The sequence below is a fragment of the Protopterus annectens genome, chromosome 11.part0 (assembly GCF_019279795.1).
Source record: "Protopterus annectens isolate FY-2018-M chromosome 11.part0, PAN1.0, whole genome shotgun sequence".
Lineage (NCBI taxonomy): Eukaryota > Metazoa > Chordata > Ceratodontiformes > Protopteridae > Protopterus > Protopterus annectens.
Window position 1 is genome coordinate 1,251,125,478 of NC_056745.1, and position 27,849 is coordinate 1,251,153,326.

The following is a 27,849-nucleotide window of genomic DNA, read 5'->3' on the forward strand; positions in this document are numbered from 1 at the left end:
GTCTGTACTTAAATGTGCTACACCCAAGCACATAACACAAAGAGTGTGGCCATCGGCTGGTGACAATTTGTGGCCACACTCAGTGCACCTTTTAAAGACTGGCTTGGAGTCAGCCATGTCTCTACAGAAGAAAACAGCACACACAACAAGAGAAGGAAAAAAAAGAGAAAAACAAACTATTTCCTACTCGGACCCACTCACCACACACTCAAAGGCACACAAAACGCTGAGGGTGGGGGGGAAGCAACACACTCTAACTAACACTGATAAACTACAGAAAAAGCCCTAAAATAATGCCCCAGCAAGGGGAGGAGAGGGAACCTACACTAACAGTTAACACTCAAACAACTATGAAAAAACTGCTTGCTTATCAAAATACCTAACTCACAAATGTAGAGCTCAGGATCATGATACTTCAGGCAAGCCGTGGCAAATGAGATCTGGGGATTGGAAGGTAGTGGAGTTGTATTATGGGTAAGGGGAGGAGCTTGGAGTTCGGAGCAGATGCTAGTGAACTTGCCGGCTTGGATTTGATACGGATCTGGTACCCACAGGTTGAAGACCAAATGAAGTAAACTACTTCAGATGATAAAGTTTCCTGGTGGATCGTTTGTGGGAAGCCAGAAGAATGTTACATTCAGGGGAGGATAAATTACTCTTCCTGCCAATTACTGGAAGTGGAGGAACCAAGCTGTCAGGTTGAGACTCGATATGTTCAGATGGATCAACCCTTGTGAGTGCGATAGCAATTCCAGAGTTGGATCCAGAATCCATGGTTGGTGGAGCAGGTGAGGCCAAAGGAAGGGAAAACAAACTTGTCAGGGCCAATAGGAAGCAATGAAGATTACTCTACTTCTCAACCAAAGAGCTTACTTTAGGAATTGTGGGATCAGAGGAAGAAGGAGAAAGGCATAAAGAATTCCCATGGGCCAGTCATGTATTAGAGCATCCCTAGGGGACTCCCTCTTCGGGCGGATCAGGGCAAAGTAGCTGCTGCATTTGTGGTTGGCGGGGGATATGACTAGATCGCAGCAAGGCTGGCCCCAGCGACTGAAAATCTTCATCACTATAACAGGGTTGAGGGTCCACTCGTGATGCAGGAGGATGCATCTGCTCAACCTGTTTGCAATTATGTTGGAATACCCGGGAATGTGCATTGCTATCAGAAAGTGGTTGGAAGATATCGCCCATTGCCAAATTCTCATGTTTTCTCAACACAACGGGTAGGATTTAGTTCCCCCCTTGTTTGTTGATACACCAGACTATGGACATGTTGTCTGACTGGAAAGCAATTGTCCCTGATGGGAGGACAGACTGGAATGCTTGCAAGGCAAGAAGCACTGTCCTCAGTTCTAGAACACTGATATGCAGGTTGGCCTCCATGGGGGACCACGTGCATTGGACTGTCCTTCCCTGGAAATGCCCCACCCCACCCCATCAGGGAAGCGTCCATGGTCACTATGACCTTGGGTGGTGTGGAGGAGAAGGGATGACTTCATAGGTCTTTTTCTGGCTTCATCCACCAAATTAAGTCTTGTCTGCATCAATTTGTTATGCAGATCTGGAAGAAGGACATAGGATGAGTTAGAGGGAACCACTGTACTGATAAGAGCCATTGTAGGAGTCTCATGTATAGTCTTACTAGAGGAACTATAGTAATCAATGATGCCATTGATCCTAGTAGCTGATGGATTGCACGAGCTGAAACCTTGTCCTGAGAGAGTATCATTCAGAGTTGAGACCTTAGTCTTTGTAACCTGTGAAGTGGAAGGGTGACTAGGCAAAACTGAGTGTCGAAAGTTGCTCCTATGAATTCCAGATTTTGAGTAGGAGTCAGTTTGGACTTTTCTTCATTTATTGAGATCCCTAAGGATCTTGCTAGCTTTAGGGTGTAATGTAAGGCTGTAATCAGCAGACACTTGGTAGGGGCAGTAAGGAGACAATCGTCTATATACAGAAATACTCGGAATCCTTGCAGTCTCAAGTGAGCTGTTACCACTGCCATACATTTGGTGAACAATCTGGGGGCCGCAGAAAGACCAAAAGGCAGCACTCGGAATTGGTAGTGACTGGCTCCCAGCCAGAAGCGGAAGAATCTCCTGGAGTGTTTGTCCATTTTTATGTGGTAATATGCATCCTGGACATCTATCAATCACATCCAATCATCTTCTCCAGAAACGGAAGGATAGACTGAACTGTGACTATCTGGAATTTTGTCTGTCTGACAAACTTGTTTAGGATGCTAAGGTCCAAAATTGGCATCCAGTCCCCTGTCTTTTTTGGCACTAATAAGAACCTTGAGTAAAAAATGGATTATATCTGGTCTGGGGGGACTGTTTGGATGACTCTTTTTAGAAGCATCTTTTGTCTTTCTTAAGCTGCTGCTTCCCATTGACTGGGTGGGATGTCAGGAATTTGCCTTTGCGGCTTTGGGAAAAAATCGAAAGGGATGTAACACTCTCTGGTAATTATCGTCTACACCCAAGAATCTGTTGTTATGGATTGCCAGGCAAGGTGGTGCAGAGAAAATCATCCCTGGCTGCTTCTAGAGGTAAGCAATCAGGCCGCTCTTCAGGTGCGCTGAGAGGACTGCCCAAAGAAAGAGTCACTAGATCCCGGATTATGCAGGACCACTTCTGCCTCTAAAGGGGCATCTTCCTGATGAGATTCCCCCCACCTCTGCCCTGGGGGGACTTGCTGCATGTGTCGTGGAAAGAACCTTGGGCTTTCCTTTACCACATCTTTCCATTACTCCGATTCCTAGAAAAGGATCATTGGAGGGGTGGAAAAATGCACGCCCATGGCAGGCAGGGTCTTGCTGTCCTTTTCACACCTGGCTAATGTGTCTTTTAACTTTGGGCCAAAAAGAGAAGAAGCTTCTATGGGAGCGTTGAGAAAGGAAGACTTAAAAGGGTCTGCAAAATCACATAGGCGCATCCAGGAGTGACGTCTCATGACAATGCCTGCACCCACTGCTCTAGCCAGCCCTTCGGTAGTATGAGAAATCAACTGTATGGCCAAATTAGATACAGACTCCAGGGTGGCTAGCTCGAGGCAACTTTGTCACGTACCTCATCAGATACTAATCCTGCTAGTGTTCCCGGGAGTTTTCTGATCAAGTTTCTCTGAAGACAGGTAAAATGTGCCAAGTAATTCAAGGACCGAATGGCAAAGGTCGATGAAGCATATACCCGCTTCCCTAACCTGTCCATCACCCGAGACTCCCTGTTTGGTGGATGGATAGTATGACTCTCACAGGCGAGTTCTTTCCTAGTGGCTGCCGTCACCACCATAGTGAATACTGGTAAGCCTTTGGACCAATGAGGGTGATCCTCTAGAGAGGAGAGAATTTTGTCTGGTCTCTGGGGGATAGGTTTAACAGTGTCAGGATTCCTCCAAGCATGTTGCACGATGAGCTGAACTAGATCATCTGCAGGTGGGGCCACCGAGAAAGTAGAGTCATGCATGGAAAGCCTGCAAGAATACAGACTCCTCAGAGGAAGGGTTGGTGGGCTTCCAGTTTTCCTGCTCTTTAAATTTTCTAGTATGTCTCCAAAGGAGACATCTTCAGGGGGTGACTGTGTGGACCCTTCTCCCTCATCGTAATCTGTATCTTCGGTAAGGGATTCTTCAGGGGAATCCATGTGCTTCCTCTTGCATGATCTCTTACAGGGTACCGCCTCAGTGGGGGCATCTGAAGAGAAGTCTGAATAGTGGCTGCCCTGTTGAAGGTATCTTGAGGTTCCCGTGCTCAATGTCCCAGAGTAGTGGACTGTGTCAGTGCAGTTCAGAGGACATGTATATGTGGCATTCCGGCATTGAAGGAACCAGCTGCGAGCCTGCTGAGGCAAGTGCCCACTCCATCACCTGGAAAGCAGTCCCACCCAAAGAGGGATGGGAGCCCGGAACCGAGAAAGCCAACCTCAGAACTGGGGTCATGCCCCTCTCCGATGAGCTCCCAGGGAAGGAGCCACGAGAGGACTTGGTGTGCCAAGACAACCAGAACCATAGTAGATGGTGCCGTAAAAAAATAAGTGCCATACCAGGGGTCTCGGTGCCGAGAGACCGGACAAGATCCCAAGGATGGGTCGGCTCCGACTGAGCCATAGGGTAGGTTTCGGAGCCATGGTAAGATCTACTAATAGAACCAAAGTAGCTGGAACCGGGATAGGTGTCAGTGTTGAAGGCTCCAATACCTCCACGGAGGTCGAAGGAAGAATATATATGTCGGAGTCTGTGGAGAAAATTCCTCGGCTCCAGGAGGGAGGGAGGATTTAAAAGGAGTTGGAATTCCTCTGGCCACCAGGAGCTGATCCATGACTCTCACTATGTCGAGTTCTGAAAGGCTCCTGGAGGAGGGGCTTGACATCCCAGACAGAGAATCGGGGTGATCTATAAAAGGACTCAATTGTTGTCCAGAAAAGAGATCTACTGTCAGGGAGTACCAGGTCCGAGGTAAGATTTTGCTCTTCGAACCAGTAGGTTGTGTAGTGGGGGTAGTGACCTGAATTGGGGAGACTATTTTTGGTGCGAAGAGGGGCATCGGTTCCGTAGTAGAGGTTGGTACTGCAGGAGTTGAAGTTTTGGACGGTTTCATAATTGAGGACAGCACCACAGAAGGGTGTTAGAGGCCCCGGTGCTGAGGACGGAACCGTAGAAGGGGTTTGACTCCCCGGTGCCGAGACTGCAGAAGTCAGTTTAGGATTTTTTGCCTTTGGTTCCATTGGGGACTTAACAGATTTAGTCTAACTGATATGTGGACAGGAAGGCACAGACTGACTCCTCTTTTTATGTTCCTAGATAGGGGGGGTTGAGCCCTCCATCTCAGAGCCTCCAAGAAAGGAGTTTTTTTGGAGACCTTTCAGTATTAATTTAGTCTTACTCTCAGTCAAAGTGTGGGAGCTAAAGCCCTTACATAAGTCGCATATGGGTAGAACTTTCAAGTGCTGTACCCTGAGACAACAAACACAAGACAAATGTCCATCAGAATTTGGCATTTTCCTGCCACACTGATCACAATGCTTAAAGCCTATTGTCCCCTTCTTATCAGCCATTACCAACAATTCAAGTAACAACTCAGCAATGATGGAAAGGCCCTGTAGGAATAACAGTATATGAAGGACTAATTCTTTTTTTTTTTTTTTTAAATTACCAACAATAGTAATAAAGAAATACCCAACGGGTAAAGGGAAGAAAAGGAGGGGGGGATACCAGCAACAGTATTACAGATTACCACAGAGGTAAGGGAGGCCTGTACCAGAAATGGCATGAAGAAATACCAAAATTTGGCAAAGAAACAAAAAAAGTCACTCAACAGGTAGCAAGGGTACGCAAACTATAAATTACTAATATTAAGGTAGAAAAATCTCAAAGCAGAGAAAAATTATCTAAGTTAAAATATACATTCTAAACCACTTATTTAATTTACATTTGTTGACCAGGCTAGTCTAACTGGATATATGTCCATTTTCCGTAGAGGCCCGGGGAGATAAGCTCCAAGACACGATCAATCAAATACAAATACAAGTACAAAACAATAAATAGCAAGTATCATAATAAAAATCATCAACAATGGTAACGTGCAGTACAACATACAGGTTAGCACAGAACGTACAATGAGGGCAAGAACTGAGTCGGCCATTTTAACAAGCTCATGCCAGCCAAAAAACTGTCGAGCTAAGCCTACCCACAGTGCCCCTCACTCTATCACCTCAGATCTTGTTTGCCACGTAGAGTATCAAAATGCGTCAGACATTCACTTAGCTTGAGAGCTGGCCTGACACATCTTCATACTCTAAGTGGCAAAAGAGATCTGAGGTGATAGAGTGAGGGGCACTATGGGTAAGCTTAGCTCGACAGTTTTTTGGCTGGCACGAGCTTGTTAAAATGGCCAACTTGGTTTTGAGGATGGAACCGAAACTCATCAGTAATGAATGAATGAAGATTAACAATATCAGATCTCATTTTATCATTTAAGCCTGGTTCACAGTAAGATTTAAGCTTCAGAATCCCCTTCTGTTTTTCTTACTCAATCACAATTCTAATATCACCACCCCTGTTACGCAGACTTCTTCTTCTTTCGGCTTTTCCCGGTTAGGGGTCGCCACAGCGGATCACCTTGTCCGCACATTGAATGGCAGTGGGGTTTTACAGTGTCGAGTTGCCAGCCCGGCGCCCAACCTTCCACAGAAGGCACACTCACACGCACACCTAGGGCCAATTTAGAGTGTCCAATCCACCTGCAGCATGTCTTTGGGATGTGGGAGGAAACCGGAGCACCCGGAGGAAACCCACGTGACCACAGGGAGGACATGCAGACTCCGCACAGAAGGCACCCCAGCCAAGGATCGAACCGGAGAACCTCTTGCTGTGAGGCGGCAATGCTAACCACTGCACCACCGTGGCCGCCCACCCCTGTTACGCAGACTAACAAGCTGTAAAACAAAGAACTTAAAAGAATGTTCAGTACCTCTTACTTTGACAGGTCTTGCCAAAGCATTGGTGTCTCTATTCCTTTGAATATCATAAACATGCTCTAAAATCCTGTCCCTAAGAGTACGGTTCATCTTTCCTATATAGAATGCATCACAGGCAGTGCAGATAGCCACATAAACAAGATCAGAGCTTCCACAATGTGCAAAATGGTCAAAACAAAAACTTAAACCAGTAGGCTAATGAAAAAAAAGAGGTACAGCAAAATATAAATCTGCAGGCTCTACGTGCACCACATATAAAAGTCCCACAATGAATGGATATCAGAGAAAAATCTTTTTGTAACATTTCTATAACAGAGATGTCTTTTTCAATGAAAGATTATTTCTAAAACTGCACTTCAGTTCCTGGTCAATAACTTTCTTGACATCAGGATCTAATAAAAGTATGGGCCAATGTTTCTTAATAATTTCATGGACCTACCCAATATTACTCGAATAAGTAAAAACAGGTCTATTTTTAACAAGTAATTCTATTGTCTCTGTTTTTGTCCAATTCCATTCTCTCAGAGAAAAAAGGTCTACCTATAGTTGCTCTGCTATCATGTACCTCATTAATACATAGATCAGCCTCTGTGGGTGTGTAACCCCTTCTTATAAAATCTTCCCTCAGTCTTAAAGCCAAATTTAAGTCAGCATCATCAGTGTGAAGCCTCATTGTTCTCAGAAACTGCCCTTTCATAACATTATTTGATACACGCCTGGGATGCATACTAGTCTTGTGAAGAAGAGTGCTCTTCTTAGTCTTTCCTATAAAGACTAGTACCAAGTAGTTTAAGTTCATCCTTGTTAATACTCACATCTAGAAAGTTAATATAATTGACAAATGACTAGGCACTAAATTTAAGGAAGGTAGTGGTAGTATGGAGATATTTTATAAATTCAATAAGCTTAACTTCTGTACTTCTCCAAATAAAAAAAGATGTAATCTACAAATTGTCTGTAGAAATATACAGACGCAAAGAAGGGGTTATCAACAAAAACCTTTTCGTCTTCCCATAGTGCCCATTGCAATACCGGTCTTTTGGATGTAAAATTTATTGTCAAATGTAAAAGCATTATTTCCCAAGACTAGTTCAAGAAGTGTACATATAACTTCAGTCTTATTCACATCAAAAGATGTCTTATGAACTAGGAAAGTATGAATACTCTCTATGCCGTACTCACTGGGGATCACAGTAAATAATGATGTTACATCAAGAGTAACCAACAAAAATTGGTATTCCCATGAAAATCAATTGACCATGTATACCAGTTGTGCTGAAAGGACGTAGTATCTCTCAAAATTGTAGGTATAGTATCCAAAAGTGGCCCCAAGTTCTTTTCAATACAAACTGCTAAAGGCTCAGTAAACCACCCTTTACTAGAAAGGATAGGTCTCATCGGAGGTCTCACACGATCCTTATGGACTTTAGGTAATCCATATAAAACAGGTATAACAGGATGTTCACCCTCTAGATAATCATATAACCTTGAGTCTATGAGACCAGTCATTAGAAAGTCATACAAAAAAAACGTGTACTATATCAACAAGTACTTGTATCTTGAATCTGTTCAATATGGAAAGATCTAACCATGATCACAATCCCACCACCATTGTCAGCTGGTCAAATTTCCAAATGTGAGGCCTCACATAGCTCTTTAAGGGCTAGGGCATCTGCAGCTGACAAATTAGAAAAATGAGGTTTATGCCCACAATTTAAACTCTTGCAGATCTCATCATCACATAATGAGACAAAGGACTCTATACTCAATTTCATGGTGGGAGGGACAAAAGCACTGGGATTTTTAAAATAAGTTTCACTAGTAGTTTGTTCTGAATAAAAAGTGATAATGATACATTTCGTGCAAGATCAAACAATACATCAGTCAAGATGGATTTTTTGAGAAGGTATGAAAGAAAGGCCTTTGTTAAGTAAAGCTAGCTGCTGATCAGTTAAAACAAAAGAAGAAATGTTAATAACCAAACTGTCTACTTCTTGCTCCTTTTCTGTATCAAACTGCTGGTGCTCTGATAGTGCATATGCTCTCTGGGGGCTCTGCTCCTTGACCGGCCCTTCCTTTAACTGTTGTCTATCGGTAAAGGGTAAAATCTGTAGAAACAGCGTCAATGGTTGCTGTAGCAATGCTAGGGGCTACAGTCTATTTTCGTAGTTCTTTCACTCTGGTCACAGGTTCATTACAACAGCCTGCAATACTCTTGTCTTTACAGGTATGAACAGTAAGAGGGGCAGCTACCACAGATCCTTCAGTCACTGAAAAAGCTGTAATATTAGCAGAAGTATTACTGACAGGTGACAATACCTTACTGTCAAGTGGACATAAAAATTCATAGCCCTTGGCAAATTCATTAAGGTCTCTCTGCAGTTTCGTAATTTTAGAAGCAAGTAAACATCTTTCATATTCAACAATATTATCATACATTTCATCAGTTTTCACCCTGCAGATATTAGAAGTATGTTCAACAAACAGGTCTTTCTGTGCTCTATCAGTTTCTGCAGCTAGATGTTTTTCAAGTGGAAGAAAATTATCATTCATCAGTTTCAAGTAATTCAGACTAAGCTGCAAATTCAATGCTTGCAAGTGTTTAAGCAGCTCAGGATGTGTATTCCCAAAAGTGGGAATTTTGAGAATGTGGAATAAAGCAAGGATGTGCAGCAAGCAGTATTATATTTGCTTTAGTTATGAATATGATTGTCAATAAAATGAACAGAATACTAAATATGGCAGTTTATAAGATAACGGAAAAAATATGATTAATAATAATATATATACCTATGCAGGTGACATAGTGTTAATTACAAAGAACAAAGACTGGATGGAAGAGACAATCAGAAAGTTAATTAAATTATTAAAGATACTTGGTTTATATATAAGTAAAGATAAAAGCAAAAGTTTTGGATTTATGGGAAATAGAGAAGCTATACAGTTCAGTGTAGAGGTTACAGACATACTAGGAACAGTATTTGGATCAAAGTATCAAAAACAAACAAAGGGAGATAATTTTGCAGAAATTAAGAGATATATGCATGTTTTGGAAGTCATATAAACTGTTATATTAAAAAAAAGCGTATTTGATAAAGTCTATTTTTTTAGGCAAGTTAGCATATCCAAAATGCATTTATATGACTCTAACTAACTATGAAAAAGAAATAATGTCTATTGTATTTTTGTTCATATGGGGGTCTAGATTAAAATCCAGTTAAAAGGGGGATTTTATATGCAATGGAAGAGGAAGGGGGGATTTGGGTCAATTAACCCAACTGTGCATACAGCTTCACTGAATTTGTACAGGGCCTTAGTACATTATTAAAAAGAGAATAGGAATTTGACAGAATACATTTATATGCTAAATATAAATGTTTGGGAAAATGGAGATGGGGAAAAGATGGAAAAGTGGTATGAATTAAGATATAAAAGAATATCAAAATAAAATATTCTTATGGAAATTGAATGTGAACATTGTTGAAAAAATAGGAAAGAATGGTATTTGAATATTATGAAAAAACATGATTTCATTTTTCTTTGGAAATATTTAGAGAGAGAGAGAGAGAGAGAAAAAATGCTATTACAATGAGATTTAGGTGATGTAAGAAAATATATGAATGTAAAGATTTTTTTCAAGAGATTACCAATAGGTGAATTCCTTGTTAAAGCTAACATGCCTTATAAAATAAAGCAAGAAAGAATATGCATTCATTGTGGGGAACTTGAAACAGCAGAACATGTGTTTTTGAAATGTTCTAGAATAAAGTAGTTATGGGAAGAAATATGTAAAAAAATAAAATGCTGAAAGGTTTTGAAAAGGTTGAATACTTAAACATGGACATGTTTGAATATGGAAATTATAACAAAAAAGTACAAAAAATTATAAAAAAAAATGTATTCTATGGATATTATGGAATTAAAAACTTAATGAAGTAAAGTTTAATGGGGAATGATATCATCAGAAATCTTAAATAAAATACATTTTTGGTTTTGGGAAAAAAAGGATGGGGAAGTGTTTAATATATCAATTTGTTCTGTATTGCACAAAGATGTAAATAATTGTAAATAATTTAAGTAATATCTAATATGTAAATAACGTCTGTAAGTGGTGATTATCAATAAAGAACTCTTACTCTTTATGCATATGGGGACACATTCTGATGTTAAACTTTATGTATTCTGGTCCGGGTGTGTAGGCGGCTCAGAGAAGCAGGAAGCTGATAGAGTGAATATGGAGGGTTGGGAGGGTGGCCTAATGGTTACGGTGTTTGCCTTACAAACATAAGGTGCAGGGTTCGATTCTCACAAGAGATAATTGGCTAGGCTTAAAATGACTTGCAAGGGCAGTTAGCTTAGTACTAATCTATGAACCTATGGAAAACAAAGAAGGCAATGTGAATATTTTGGGAGCTTCTGGTGCTGTTGGTCAGACAGCAGAGAGGTTGACATTATCAGAAAATAAATCGGGCATTAAATGGGCATACAGGTGTGAGAAGGATGTGAATGAGATGAGCAAAAACCCAGGCAAGCCTTTTCAAAGGCAGGAAGAAGTGATAGAAGTCTTTAATCTGGATTCGGAAGAATTATTTCAGAAAAAATTTTAATAACAGAGCTTACAACACAAGAATGTGTTGTTACAAACCTCCAGCTGGGGGAGGGGGTTGTGAGATGTATATCTGAAGGAATTAATTGAACAGAGTGAACCAGAAAGTGAAAAGGCAGCATTGTGAGGTGAAATAATGGAAAGAATACAAGAAGGGGAGGTACAAAAAATAAGGAGAGAAAAGAAGAAATCATATGCGCAAGCTGTAAGAGAAGGAGAAAGAAAAGATGAAAAGAAAATGGAAGTGAAAAGAAAACATCTAAGAATAAGGAGCAAGACAGAAAAAGAACTTGATAGGTATGAAATACGGGACAATGTCATATCACCACTGGGTATTGAACCCAGACAGGTAAGAGCATTTATTTGCATTAACAAAGACTTTTTTTGTCACATTTCTTTTGCAGAAGCACAGTATATGGAAAAAGTTTTACAACAATAAAAAAAAATGACAATCCTTGGAACTTATATGCTCTTACCTCTCTGGGTTTGATATCCAGTGGTGATATGACATACAGAAACCAAAAAGAGAATGTATATACAATTTTGTACATAGGTAGCAAAAGACATTTTAAGAGACTATTTAAAAACAATGTGCGGAAATGTAATGGACAGTACAAAGATTTATGAAAACAGAGGCTTATGGATTGGGGGATGGGAAGGTAGTGTGATCTTGAAAATGGAAAATGAAAAGATACTACATGTGCCTAGTATAAGCAATGTGGAGGGAAATAGGGGGGTTGAAAAAATATTGGGGACAACCAAAGGCATTTTTTTTGTGGAAGAAATTACCATTTAATTAGTAATTCTGATAAAAGAAAATGTTTTATTTGTGGAAAGACTGGTCATGAAGCTAAAAAATATGAACAAAAATGTATACAATGTGAAAATATATGACATTCATGGATGGATTTTAATGAAAAAGGGAAAGATGTACAGGAAGGGAAGGAAAATCAAGTTGAGGGGAATATCTTAACAGGACAGAAGGGACACAAAAAGAAAAGAAATGAAAAAGACAATAATGGAAGTAAAGGAATATACAAGGGAAGAAAAAGAAGAAGAAATACATAATTCAACTGAAGGAGGAGAAGATAAGTGGATATGAATAAAAAGCAAAAGGAATTCCATTGGAAAAAGAGTGAAAGAAAACATAATTTTAAAAATACAGGTAAAAGACAATACAAAAGGAAAAGGATAAAAAAGAATAAAATATTCTCCACAAAGTGAGAATCCTACCCGTAAATATAAATAGCATAAAGAATGTAAAAATTAGGGGCGTCAGAATGGTGTGGTTTGTTGGATATGGATAACATAATCTTAACAGATATTAGAATCTTAATGGAAGAAGGAGAGAGAACACAAGTAAGTGAATTATGGGAAGGTAAAATTATATACAATAGAGATGAAGAAACATGTTCAGGCATAGCAACTTTAAGTAAAGAAACTACAGAAATTGTGGATTATGCATTAGTAATATTAGGAAGAATATTAATATTGCATACAAGATGGAAGAATCAAGTATGCAGAAGAATAGCCTTGTATGTGTATGTTCTACAGAAACAAGGGGAGACTTTGTTTAAAAAAAATCCTGATTATGTTAGTATTAATATGTAAATAATAATAGTGGGAGATTTTAATTGCGATTTAAGGCATAGGAGAAAAGAAGAACCAGATGTCAAGGTTATTTCAGAAATATTTAAAAGTAGAAAAATGTATTTATGGAGCAGCAAACATTGGACATATAAAAGGGGTGACTTTAGAACAGAAATTGATTATTTTATACTATCAGAGAGTTTAAAAGTGTTACATAACGGAATAAAAATAAAGGGTTTTCAGGTAATGTAAAAATCTAGATAGAGATTCAAGAAAAAGAACGATATATAAAAACAGTTAAAGGCATTAAAAAAATAAATGAAACAGAACTGAATTATTATATAAAAATAATTATTCAGTTATGGTTAGATCATAAAGATATGGAAGGTTTTATGAAAATTGGACAAATTGGTGGATAAGTTTAAAAGAAAAATATAAAAAAGAGGTTTTAAGATGGGAAAAGTTAAAAAAAATTCAATATAGCTACAAATATAAATATATCAATGATCAAGCTTTTAAAAATATAATAAATAACAAAGTTTTTTTAGAAAAAGAAAAAAATATATGAAATGAATCAAGAAATAATTAAAAGAATGTTATTCAAACAAAGCCATTTTTACAAGGAAAAAGGAGAAAGTGGCACCTTACCTAAGTAAGATGGTAAAAGAAAATAAGAGAATAATAACAGAACTAAGAAATGAGAAAGAAAATATAGTCAATTCACAGAAAGTAATGTATGTGATAAAACAATATATTTAGAAAACATTTCTCAGATACAAAACTACAGGAAGACATAAATGGAGCGTAAAAAAGTAACTGATGAAGAGAACAATTTGTTGGAAAAAAGATTACAGGATAGTAACAAAAAAAGCCTTGAAAATAGTGAATCTTAGGAAGCAGCTAAAGATTTAGATGGAACTGAATATCTGATGTATAAAGATATGTAAGAATGACAAAAATAATGTTTTTGGAGGTATTAAATGAATAGTTAGAGAAAGGGATAGAGAATGAAAAAATATATATGGGTGCAATGAAGTTCATATGGAAAAAAGGAGAAAGAACAGATATAAAAACAATTGAGACCAACAGTATTAAACAATGTTGATTATAACACATTTATGAAAGTAACAGAGAATATAATAGAGAATAACGTGAATAAGCTAATGAATGAAACATTTTTTGGAATAAAAGGGAAAGGAAGTCAAGAACTTTTAATGATTAAAAGAGAAAAAGTACAAGATGTGCTAAACAGAAAAGCAGAAACTAAAAGTTTAATAGGGAATCTGAGTAAAGCATTTGATAAGGTACAACATGAAGTATTATGAGAGATTTTAAAAGAAACCAATATTAGTAAACAAATGAATAATATTTTGGTTTCAATGTATAATAAAAACAAAGAAGGATTAGTGGTTAATGGCTGGTTGAGTTAGAAATTAGACATACAATATGGTACAAAGCAGTGTTCAGTAAGTACTATCTTATTTGCATTAGTTATGAATGTGGTTATTAATAAAATTAATTAAACATTGAAGGAAGCTAAATACTGCATAGCAGAGAGAATTTAGATGCCAATAATGTTTTATTTTGCAGACAATTTAGTATTACTTGTAAAAAAATGAACAATGGATGAAAACAGCTGTTAAGAGACTTAGTAAAGCATTAAGTGTGTTAGGTTTGAGTATCAATGAAGAAAAAAGTAAAGGACTAGGACTGTCAGGCAAATTAGAGGGCATTCAGTTTAACAGAGAAGAAATAGGAATTTTGGGAGTAAAATTTGGTAATGAACAACAGAGACTGACACAATGGAAAAATATGTCAAGCACTAAACACTGTAGTTGACAAACCACCCAAACGTAGAGGTACTGAAGGTAATCTCCAACTCAAAAATATGAGAGCAGATGTAAAATATTAGTGGTGTTTATTTAAGACAGAAATCACGTTAAACACTGAAAAGCATTTTTCGTTCCAACTGTGTCGGAACTTCTTCAGACAACAACTCAACTTGTTACAACTTCATTTATAAAGGTTCATCCATTAAAATAAAGCAAGTGTCAGCAATTAATTAATAATGGATATTCACTTTACATTTAAAGGACCATACACATTCTGGGTTGTATTAAAAAATGTTATATCCACAACAATGGCCAACAGATACCTTAAAGAATAAACCCTACCTTGGTATACTAAAAATAAAAACTAGTCAATCCTATTGGTAATAATACAGTTGTAAGTGTAATAAATATAAATAAATATAAGTGATTTCAATAAGTTAGTCACAAATATACTTAAAAATACCTTAAGTGTAATTAAAATATAGTATGTCTACGCAGTATGTATATAACAAAGTGTGTGTATGTGTGTAAAATCATAGTGTTTGCCCCACACATGATTACCTAACCGTAGACACTAAAAGTTGATATAGTTATATAAAATTAGTCTAATTGTTAAAATATTTCCTATATATTTGGTTTATTTTCTGTTTAAAATGTGTAAATAAATAAATAATAGTTGCTAGTTTAAATATAAATATACATATAAATTGATATGTGTAAAAGTCACCTGAGTAAATTTTTAATTTTAAGGATACATGCAATCGAACAATACTCATTAAGACCTGGTTCATTACAAGCCACCAAGCGTAACTGACATTTTAACTCGTTTCTCTCAAGTTGTAGTTTTAATAAATTGTCGTTCACAAAAATCTGTTCTTCTGACCCATTGGTGATTTGATTAATCACCATGAATTTAAATGTGTGGCCTGAGTTTTTTGCACAGTGTCTGGCCAAAGCATTTTCGTCTTTGTTTTTCGCAATTGCATAATTATGTTCATAGATCCTATCACGCAGGCACCTTTCTGTTTTGCCCACGTAGAATGATGGGCACTGTGTGCACTGTGCTAAATAAACAATTGCTTTAGAATTACAGTTGTATAAATCATTGACGTAAAAGGTTTCATTTCTAATGGTAAACTTATCAGATGTTTCTATATATGAACAATAGTTACAAAACCCACACTTCTTAGTACCTCTTTTAGTTTTTTTAACTTTGGGTTTAATTTCAAGTAACTTTTTAAGGTTGTTGCCCCTTCTGTATGAAATAACAGGTCCAAAGTTAAAAATTTTTGATAGGTTCTTGTCCAAGCATAAAAACCGCCAATATTTTTTCACTATTTTACCTATATCCAAAGTTTCTATACAATAAGTAAATGTAAGAGCTATAGTGAAATCCCGGTTATACTCTAGTCCATCTTCCATTCTCTGTTCCACTGTAGTTGTTATGGTGGAAACTAAGTTGTTGGGACAATTTTCACTGGTGTCACCCATAACTGAAGTATTTAATTCTACATTACTATTCAAAATGGGTTTGTATGTTCCCCTTTCTCTTTTATCAATAACTTCTTGAAATATGTGATGCAGAAAGGAATCGGGGTAACCCCTGTTTGTGAACATATTATATAAGAACACGCATTCTTCCTCAAACTCTTCGTTTAAGGTAACCATCCTTGCTGCCCTAACAAGTTGTCCTTTGACAACAGATTTCTTTTGATGATAGGGGTGCATGCTCGTGAAATGTAAATAACTGTTACAGTATGTTTCCTTCCTAAAAATCTTAGCCGTGTATTTATCTGTACTTTTATTCAAGTAAACATCTAAGAAATTAATAGACATTTCTTGAAAGTTTTTGGTGAATTTTAGAAAGGTAGTAGTTGAATTAAAATAGTTTACCATTTCATCTGCAACATTTTCATTTCCATTAATAATAATAAAAATGTCGTCCAAAAATCTTTTATAACAAAGCATCCTGTTCATCCAATGGCTATTAAGGATGTAGTTGTTTTCCCAATGGGCTAACACCAAGTTTGCAAAACTTGAGCCCACTGGGGAGCCCATTGCTACTCCTATTTTTTGTTTAAACAGCTTGCCTTCAAAGAAGACAAAGTTGTTTTTTAAGATGATGTCTAGGAGTTGTTCAACTAAAATACATTCGTTGTCGTGTGCCCCTTTGGTTCTAATAAAATCAACTACCCACTCAATTCCTAAATCGTGTGGTATGCATGAATATAAATCACAAATGTCAACAGTTAGAAAATTCGCTGTTTTGTCAAAAGTTATGGCCTGTGTGCTTTCCAAAAAAGACCAAGAATCTTTAAGAATTTGAGTTTCCAGCCCTACATATTTCTTTAATATGGAATCCACCAGTTTGGCACATGGATAGGTGATAGACTGTCTTGCATCCACCAGTGCTCTAAATGGTGGATCTGATAGATTTTTGTGTAACTTTGGTATCCCAAAAATTTTTGGGATCCTTGGTGCCATCATTGTTACATATGCATGCTGTTTTATATCAATAATACCATCAGTATATAAATCACTGAGAAACATTTTAATTCTATTGTAAGCTTGATTTAGTTCGTTCGTTCTTGTTAATTCATAGGTGTTACTTTCCAATAATGAAAACATAATATTGGAATAGTCCCCATTATAAAATACTGCTAACCCCCCACCCTTATCTGGTTTCATAAGTCTCAGTGGTAGTTGTCTAATTAGAGTTAGCAGTGTTTTTTCTTCTTCTGAAATGTTAAACTCAGTTTTCTTTTTACCAGGATGTTTCATTAAATCTCTAAATTCACTAGTACAAAGATGTTCAAACATGTTAAGTACATCATTTTGAGGTGGATTAAAAGTACTGGCTATCCTCAGTTCATTTGTATTGTAACTATTGTTACCAAACAAAATATTTAGGTTGAGCTTACGTATAAATAATTTAAAATCAATTATTAACTCTGAAATATCACAACTCCTAGAAGGCACAAATGTCATTCCTTTTGCAAAAAGCTCCACCAAGCTGGGATCAATTTTACACTCGGTGTAGTTGTAAATAGTAAAGTCTTTTTTAATGTTCACCAGTGTTTCATGAAGCTTTAACCCTGTTACTTGTTGTTGCTCCGGGGTATTGTACTTCCGTTTGGGTCCTTGTGTTGAGTTCATTGTCCAATTGCTCCCCCTCCCCCCCTGTAGTTTTTTTGGGGAGCTTGGTTTTGTTTTGCATTATTATCATGTAGGTAGGGTTGACTGGGTCCAAGGTCACTTGTTTCATCATCGAAAATCTCATCTTCTATATCTATATTACTAGAAGTTGTTGCAAGGCCATTGCTTTTAATTGTAGCTGTGTTTCTAGATGGTAACCGTTTTCCTTTTCCTTTTTGTGCTGTTTGATAAGTATTGCCATTAGAATTACGTGAAGGGTTTTGTAAACTTGGCGGTTTAGGAAATGCCACCCCTTCACTGTATGCTTTAAGGTCTCTTTGTAGTTTTTTAATTTTATTTGCCTTTAGTTTAACCATTTGCTGTGCTATACTACCAAGAGTTCTGTCGTATTCAATTTGTATCTATTGTAGTCTGAGTCGGCCTTAATTTCCTGTTCTAATACAGTAACTTCATTTGTTAAAACTTCAAGAGAAACCTTGTAGTGTTTAATCATACATTGTATGATTTCTAGGCCATGATTATTATACAACATAGTCAATTCATTAAAAAAAAATCTGACCCATATTCAAGGCCAGTTGGGTAAGAATAGTGTCTCAGGCCTTTTGGGACGATCTTTTCTTTTACACATCTGTTTAAATAATTGAGTTCTAACTGTAGCTTTTTAATTTTAAAAAACTTATTATCAAACAATTTCAATTTGTCCACTAAAGACTCATTGCTTTCATTACAAGAGAAAGACTCAGTACCTTCTGTTGAGCTGTCCATATTCAACTCCGTGTCTAGCCATGATTTTATGTTAAAGTTGTTGCCCAGATTGGCGGAGGGCGTCTCTCTAGCCTCCGCTGAACGATGCCTTTGGGTTTGTATTAATCCATTTTCCTGCAAGGGTTGTTGGTTAGAACCTGATGAAACTGCAGTCGCCATTGAAGGTTTAAACATCCTGCTGGAGCTGGTGACGCCATCTACCTTCTCCGATAAGCGGTCGAGTCGACTGTTAATTAGGTGTAGCAATTGAGTAAGATTTCCTTGCGACTGCGACTGGTCCCCTTCTTCCTCCATTCTGCTGCGGTAGTCAACTGTCAAACGAACTCGAAAAACCAGGAAACAACAAGTCATGCACTAAACACTGTAGTTGACAAACCACCCAAATGTAGAGATACTGAAGGTAATCTCCAACTCAAAAATATGAGAGCAGATGTAAAATATTAGTGGCGTTTATTTAAGACAGAAATCACGTTAAACACTGAAAAGCGTTTTTCGTTCCAACTGTGTCGGAACTTCTTCAGACTACAACTCAACTTGTTACAACTTCATTTATAAAGGTTCATCCATTAAAATAAAGCAAGTGTCAGCAATTAATTAATAATGGATATTCACTTTACATTTAAAGGACCATACACATTCTGGGTTGTATTAAAAAATGTTATATCCACAACAATGGCCAACAGATACCTTAAAGAATAAACCCTACCTTGGTATACTAAAAATAAAAACTAGTCAATCCTATTGGTAATAATACAGTTGTAAGTGTAATAAATATAAATAAATATAAGTGATTTCAATAAGTTAGTCACAAATATACTTAAAAGTACCTTAAGTGTAATTAAAATATAGTATGTCTACGCAGTATGTATATAACAAAGTGTGTGTATGTGTGTAAAATAATAGTGTTTGCCCCACACATGATTACCTAACCGTAGACACTAAAAGCTGATATAGTTATATAAAATTAGTCTAATTGTTAAAATATTTCCTATATATTTGGTTTATTTCCTGTTTAAAATGTGTAAATAAATAAATAAATAGTTGCTAGTTTAAATATAATACAACCCAGAATGTGTATGGTCCTTTAAATGTAAAGTGAATATCCATTATTAATTAATTGCTGACACTTGCTTTATTTTAATGGATGAACCTTTATAAATGAAGTTGTAACAAGTTGAGTTGTCTGAAGAAGTTCCGACACAGTTGGAACGAAAAACGCTTTTCAGTGTTTAACGTGATTTCTGTCTTAAATAAACGCCACTAATATTTTACATCTGCTCTCATATTTTTGAGTTGGAGATTACCTTCAGTACCTCTACGTTTGGGTGGTTTGTCAACTACAGTGTTTAGTGCGTGACTTGTTGTTTCCAGGTTTTTCGAGTTCGTTTGACAGTTGACTACCGCAGCAGAATGGAGGAAGAAGGGGACCAGTCGCAGTCGCAAGGAAATCTTACTCAATTGCTACACCTAATTAACAGTCGACTCGACCGCTTATCGGAGAAGGTAGACGGCTTCACCAGTTCCAGTGGGATGTTTAATCCTTCAATGGCGACTGCAGTTTCATCAGGTTCTAACCAACAACCCTTGCAGGAAAATGGATTAATACAAACCCAAAGGCATCGTTCAGCGGAGGCTAGAGAGACGCGCTCCGCCAATCTGGGCAACAACTTTAACATAAAATCATGGCTAGACACGGAGTTGAATATGGACAGCTCAACAGAAGGTACTGAGTCTTTCTCTTGTAATGAAAGCGATGAGTCTTTAGTGGACAAATTGAAATTGTTTGATAATAAGCTTTTTAAAATTAAAAAGCTACAGTTAGAACTCAATTATTTAAACAGATGTGTAAAAGAAAAGATCGTCCCAAAAGGCCTGAGACACTATTCTTACCCAACTGGCCTTGAATATGGGTCAGATTTTTTTAATGAATTGACTATGTTGTATAATAATCATGTTCTAGAAATCATACAATGTATGATTAAACACTACAAGGTTTCTCTTGAAGTTTTAACAAATGAAGTTACTGTATTAGAACAGGAAATTAAGGCCGACTCAGGCTACAATAGATACAAATTTGAATACGACAGAACTCTTGGTAGTATAGCACAGCAAATGGTTAAACTAAAGGCAAATAAAATTAAAAATCTACAAAGAGACCTTAAAGCATACAGTGAAGGGGTGGCATTTCCTAAACCACCAAGTTTACAAAACCCTTCACGTAATTCTAATGGCAATACTTATCAAACAGCACAAAAAGGAAAAGGAAAACGGTTACCATCTAGAAACACAGCTACAATTAAAAGCAATGGCCTTGCAACAACTTCTAGTAATATAGATATAGAAGATGAGATTTTCGATGATGAAACAAGTGACCTTGGACCCAGTCAACCCTACCTACATGATAATAATGCAAAACAAAACCAAGCCCCCCCAAAAAAACTACAGGGGGGGGAGGGGGAGCAATTGGACAATGAACTCAACACAAGGACCCAAACGGAAGTACAATACCCCGGAGCAAAACAAGTAACAGGGTTAAAGCTTCATGAAACACTGGTGAACATTAAAAGAGACTTTACTATTTACAACTACACAGAGTGTAAAATTGATCCCAGCTTGGTGGAGCTTTTTGCAAAAGGAATGACATTTGTGCCTTCTAGAAGTTGTGATATTTCAGAGTTAATAATTGATTTTAAATTATTTATACGTAAGCTCAACCTAGATATTTTGTTTGGTAACAATAGTTACAATACAAATGAACTGAGGATAGCCAGTACTTTTAATCCACCTCAAAATGATGTACTTAACATGTTTGAACATCTTTGTACTAGTGAATTTAGAGATTTAATGAAACATCCTGGTAAAAAGAAAACTGAGTTTAACATTTCAGAAGAAAAAACACTGCTAACTCTAATTAGACAACTACCACTGAGACTTATGAAACCAGATAAGGGTGGGGGGTTAGCAGTATTTTATAATGGGGACTATTCCAATATTATGTTTTCATTATTGGAAAGTAACACCTATGAATTAACAAGTAAGAACGAACTAAATCAAGCTTACAATAGAATTAAAATGTTTCTCAGTGATTTATATACTGATGGTATTATTGATATAAAACAGCATGCATATGTAACAATGATGGCACCAAGGATCCCAAAAATTTTTGGGATACCAAAGTTACACAAAAATCTATCAGATCCACCATTTAGAGCACTGGTGGATGCAAGACAGTCTATCACCTATCCATGTGCCAAACTGGTGGATTCCATATTAAAGAAATATGTAGGGCTGGAAACTCAAATTCTTAAAGATTCTTGGTCTTTTTTGGAAAGCATGCAGGCCATAACTTTTGACAAAACAGCGAATTTTCTAACTGTTGACATTTGTGATTTATATTCATGCATACCACACGATTTAGGAATTGAGTGGGTAGTTGATTTTATTAGAACCAATGGGGCACACGACAACGAATGTATTTTAGTTGAACAACTCCTAGACATCATCTTAAAAAACAACTTTGTCTTCTTTGAAGGCAAGCTGTTTAAACAAAAAATAGGAGTAGCAATGGGCTCCCCAGTGGGCTCAAGTTTTGCAAACTTGGTGTTAGCCCATTGGGAAAACAACTACATCCTTAATAGCCATTGGATGAACAGGATGCTTTGTTATAAAAGATTTTTGGACGACATTTTTATTATTATTAATGGAAATGAAAATGTTGCAGATGAAATGGTAAACTATTTTAATTCAACTACTACCTTTCTAAAATTCACCAAAAACTTTCAAGAAATGTCTATTAATTTCTTAGATGTTTACTTGAATAAAAGTACAGATAAATACACGGCTAAGATTTTTAGGAAGGAAACATACTGTAACAGTTATTTACATTTCACGAGCATGCACCCCTATCATCAAAAGAAATTTGTTGTCAAAGGACAACTTGTTAGGGCAGCAAGGATGGTTACCTTAAACGAAGAGTTTGAGGAAGAATGCGTGTTCTTATATAATATGTTCACAAACAGGGGTTACCCCGATTCCTTTCTGCATCACATATTTCAAGAAGTTATTGATAAAAGAGAAAGGGGAACATACAAACCCATTTTGAATAGTAATGTAGAATTAAATACTTCAGTTATGGGTGACACCAGTGAAAATTGTCCCAACAACTTAGTTTCCACCATAACTACTACAGTGGAACAGAGAATGGAAGATGGACTAGAGTATAACCGGGATTTCACTATAGCTCTTACATTTACTTATTGTATAGAAGCTTTGGATATAGGTAAAATAGTGAAAAAATATTGGCGGTTTTTATGCTTGGACAAGAACCTATCAAAAATTTTTAACTTTGGACCTGTTATTTCATACAGAAGGGGCAACAACCTTAAAAAGTTACTTGAAATTAAACCCAAAGTTAAAAAAACTAAAAGAGGTACTAAGAAGTGTGGGTTTTGTAACTATTGTTCATATATAGAAACATCTGATAAGTTTACCATTTATACAACTGTAATTCTAAAGCAATTGTTTATTTAGCACAGTGCACACAGTGCCCGTCATTCTACGTGGGCAAAACAGAAAGGCGCCTGCGTGATAGGATCTATGAACATAATTATGCAATTGCGAAAAACAAAGACGAAAATGCTTTGGCCAGACACTGTGCAAAAAACTCAGGCCACACATTTAAATTCATGGTGATTAATCAAATCACCAATGGGTCAGAAGAACAGATTTTTGTGAACGACAATTTATTAAAACTACAACTTGAGAGAAACGAGTTAAAATGGCAGTTACGCTTGGTGGCTTGTAATGAACCAGGTCTTAATGAGTATTGTTCGATTGCATGTATCCTTAAAATTAAAAATTTACTCAGGTGACTTTTACACATATCAATTTATATTTATATTTATATTTAAACTAGCAACTATTTATTTATTTATTTACACATTTTAAACAGGAAATAAACCAAATATATAGGAAATATTTTAACAATTAGACTAATTTTATATAACTATATCAACTTTTAGTGTCTACGGTTAGGTAATCATGTGTGGGGCAAACACTATTATTTTACACACATACACACACTTTGTTATATACATACTGCGTAGACATACTATATTTTAATTACACTTAAGGTACTTTTAAGTATATTTGTGACTAACTTATTGAAATCACTTATATTTATTTATATTTATTACACTTACAACTGTATTATTACCAATAGGATTGACTAGTTTTTATTTTTAGTATACCAAGGTAGGGTTTATTCTTTAAGGTATCTGTTGGCCATTGTTGTGGATATAACATTTTTTAATACAACCCAGAATGTGTATGGTCCTTTAAATGTAAAGTGAATATCCATTATTAATTAATTGCTGACACTTGCTTTATTTTAATGGATGAACCTTTATAAATGAAGTTGTAACAAGTTGAGTTGTTGTCTGAAGAAGTTCCGACACAGTTGGAACGAAAAACGCTTTTCAGTGTTTAACGTGATTTCTGTCTTAAATAAACGCCACTAATATTTTACATCTACTCTCATATTTTTGAGTTGGAGATTACCTTCAGTACCTCTACGTTTGGGTGGTTTGTCAACTACAGTGTTTAGTGCGTGACTTGTTGTTTCCTGGTTTTTCGAGTACAATGGAAAAATATAATATACAAAATAAGACATACTTGTATGTTCTGGAGAACATTCAAACTTGTATATAAAAAAGCATATTTACTTAACTCAGTAATATTAGGTAAGACAGCAGATCTAGCAAGTGTGTTTATGATACCAGTTGAATTTGAGACAGAATTACTGTCTGTGTGGTTTGCATTTATATGGGATCAATATTAAATCCAATTAAGAGAGGAGCTCTTTATGTTATTAAGACAGAAGGAGAGTTGGGTTTAATAAATCCAAGTGTCTACATAACATCATTGAGTTTGCATAAGGTACTAACATAGATGCAAAAAAGAGAGGAAATTTTATAGTAAACATAATAGAAGAACAATATAAAGAAATTTTGGAGAAACGTAAACATTTAAAAAGAAATAAAGAAACGATACATACAGAAATGAGGTTTTATTGCGGGAAAACATTGTTATGGAAGACTGATATAAGTGACATAGAAAAAACAGGAAAGAATGGTATGAAAATATAATGAATACATTTTATTATATTTTTCCATGGAAGCATTTCGTAGAAAGGAAAATAAAAGCTCTAAAAGCAAGAATGAATAGATGTGAAAGACATTTTGAATGTACAGATTTTTTTTTATGGAGATTATCCATAAATAAGCTACCAGTAAAAGTAAATATTCCCTATAAGAAGATAGGAGAAAGGGTTTGTACCCATTGTAGTGCAATGGAAACTACAGAGTATGCTTTTTTGAAATGTGAAAGAATGAAAAAACTACAGAATAAAATATGTGAAAAGGAATGTATAAAATGAAAAGTGCAAAAAATATAAATATGGATATGACAGAATATGGGTTCTATGAAAATGGGAAACAAAATGATGTGGATAAATTAGACAAAAAACTGTAATTTGTATAATATGGATTATTTGGAATGAATGAATGAAATAAGGTTCAATGGAAAGTGGATATTGTCAGAAATTTTGAAAAAAATAATGTTTTGACTGTGGAAAAAAAGCATGGGGGAATCAAAAGAGTAAAAAAATGAGGAGACTGAAAAACAGCTGTAAATAATTGTAAATAATTTGTATAAGTTTGCATCTATAATGCATATTATGAATGTTAAATAAATGACCCCCTACTCTTGTTACTCACTTGTGGTGTGTGCAGATAATGACTGTGAGCATCCTTTCTGTTCCTAGTGCAGTGGCGGCTAGGAGAAGAGTATGCAAACATGGAGGATGACCGGAAAAGAGTTGAGGTGAATGCCAAGTCCTTCTTGTTGTTTGTGGAGAAAGGGGAAAAAAACAGTTTGTGAAGGAGATGAGAGTAAGAGAGTGAGTAGAGGATAAGGAGGATCTGTACAAAAGGGAGCTATTTGAGGAGTCGAGATGAGAAGTTAGAGATGAAGGGATTGTAATTATAACCCTTCAGTCAGGAGGGTTGTGGGATGTTATATTAAAGGACTTAATGGAAAAGAGTGAGCTGGAAACAAATAAAGAACTATCACGGGGTGATATGATGGACAGAATACACCAGCAGGAAGGAAATATATGCTGGAGTGACCAATTTATTTCACAGCGTTCTCCCCCTTTTCTAAGGCACTCTTCCATTACATAGAAAAAAAAAACAGTAATACTCTTGCTTGCTTTAAGGCAAACTTGACAACTGAATGAGCACTTATAAATTCATCTCAGGCGTGACTTGATTTGCCCTCCTGGAGGCAGGAGATTCTCTATGAAGGTGAGCATGGGTAAGGTGATCATGGTCTGCAGTCTAACTCTGCCTTCTAAATGATATAAATCTATGAAAAATCTACCCTGATGAAAAACTGACAGGATTTCTTACAATTTATGGTCACCCAATTGGACTGTTTCCAAGGTCATGGCACTCCCATGTTGTTTAAGTCATATGAAGGCCTGAAGAATACTGAGGCCATTATCTCCAAAACAGACAAGAATATTGAGCTCACCCCCATATGCCTCCCCAGAGGATGACACTCTTATTTAGAAGGACTCTCAGATTAATGATTTATAGTTTAGACTGGCCTCTGGCCCATTTTCTTCCACCAAGAAGTACCTGGCAGAGATTTTTAGAAAAGAAGCCTGAGGAGCTTTGGATTTTCAAGTTCTCGTGGGCTACTCATTTTGGATGCCACTGCAACTCTGACGCATCAGCCCCTGGGAAGGTAGATGCCCTTTTCAAGCCTTAGCATGAGTGCAGCAAGCAAATCACTAAGCATTCTAGTGCTAATTCATATGCAATCTCTTTGGTCAAGCATACCTCCCAGAAACAAAAGCATTTTACCTACTTGCCACCTGAAGAGAGTCTAGTGCTCTGACCAGGTGTGGTAAGAGAACAAATTTGCCTCAAGATGTGTGTGCAGTGTGTTAGTGTTTATGTGTAGCATCCTTCAGTAAACTGGCATCGTATCTAGAAATGTATCTTTTGACTTAATACCAGATACTTGCCAGGATAGACATGTACCCCATCAGAACAGGATAATACAGGTACTAATGAATGAATAAATGATGCATCAAATTCTAATTACCGCTACGCAGAACAGCAGATGTACTGTAGTCAACTTTTTATGTAAACTATTTCTTGTTGTAGCCTATGAAAACAAACACAGTTAGTGAATAAAGGAAAGAGTGTGTCCTAGTAACTAAGAGCTCACCAGCTTTGAAACAAGAAGTCTATATCTATGTTCTTTTTTCCTGCAACATTTCATCTTCTGTGGAAGCAGAACCTTCTGATACCAGGTACTTCTCCTCAGTCTTCATCAGCCCCCTCCGCACCATTATCGAGGAAGTAGGTTAATTTGTAACAGTATGGCAAGCTTAAAAGAGGTGAGAGCTTCTCCACAGCATCACTGATGATCTACCCAGGACTTTTTTGTGAGTTGCACCCCATCTTTCCCTGTGTATTGGATCAAACGTATCACGTGGGTACGCATGTTTGCATTGCAAAAGTGTTGTTCCATCTTTGTGGTGAGGCTCCTCAAGTGTCTGTCCACTTTGATTAAACTGATGACACCTCCTGTCAAAGGCCCCGATCTCCACTAGGAACCATAATGTCAGCAGCACCTCAAACCCTGTACACCCTCCCCCCTGACAGAAGTGACCAAGCAGGCATGTCATCATTACTCTCCCATTCTTTATCAGTCCTTTATTGCTTTGCCTGCTAATCAAACTTGGGTTGGCTGGGTTTCACTCAGGCCATAATCTCTATATACCACATACACATCTTCTAAAATATTGAATTTAGGACCTTCAACAGCCCATGTTAACAGCAAGATACTACAGATAACTACTGACAAAAATGGGAAGGAACACAGATTTGCTTGGGATATTCTCTGCTTGCAAATTACAAAAATAAAATGGGAAGAATGATGCTTTGCATAAAACTGTGGCTGCCAGTACTGTAAGCCATCTTGCTGTCTCTAACAATGTCTATCACCACTGCTCTATTCTCCAGTCTTCCTTCCTCAGGTCTGGTGATAAACGTTGTGCAGTACTAACCAGTGACCTTTCATGACTGCAGCAGTACTGTTAGTATGGTACAAAATAAAGTTGCTAGATTTATATGATTGATTAACTGAATGATACATTATCTCCTTGAGTCTTACCTTTCTCTGGTGCCACATTTTCAAAGATGAGGAAATGCATTCAAGTCTTAAGGCCACAGTGAGCTTAAATTAGTAGTTTCACAGTACAGATGGCAGTATCCCATTCATTACTTTATTTACATGTATTTGTAAATGTGTGCCAAAAATCAAACAGACATTTAAGACTCTTTAGATT

The 27,849-nt window shown here is 36.7% G+C and overlaps 1 protein-coding gene across 1 annotated transcript in view; it reads right to left on the reverse strand.

Moving 5' to 3' along the window:
• SCUBE1 (signal peptide, CUB domain and EGF like domain containing 1) overlaps positions 1-27,849 on the reverse strand; it is a 4,299,807-nt gene that overhangs the window by 2,815,030 nt on the left and 1,456,928 nt on the right. The window lies entirely within an intron of this gene.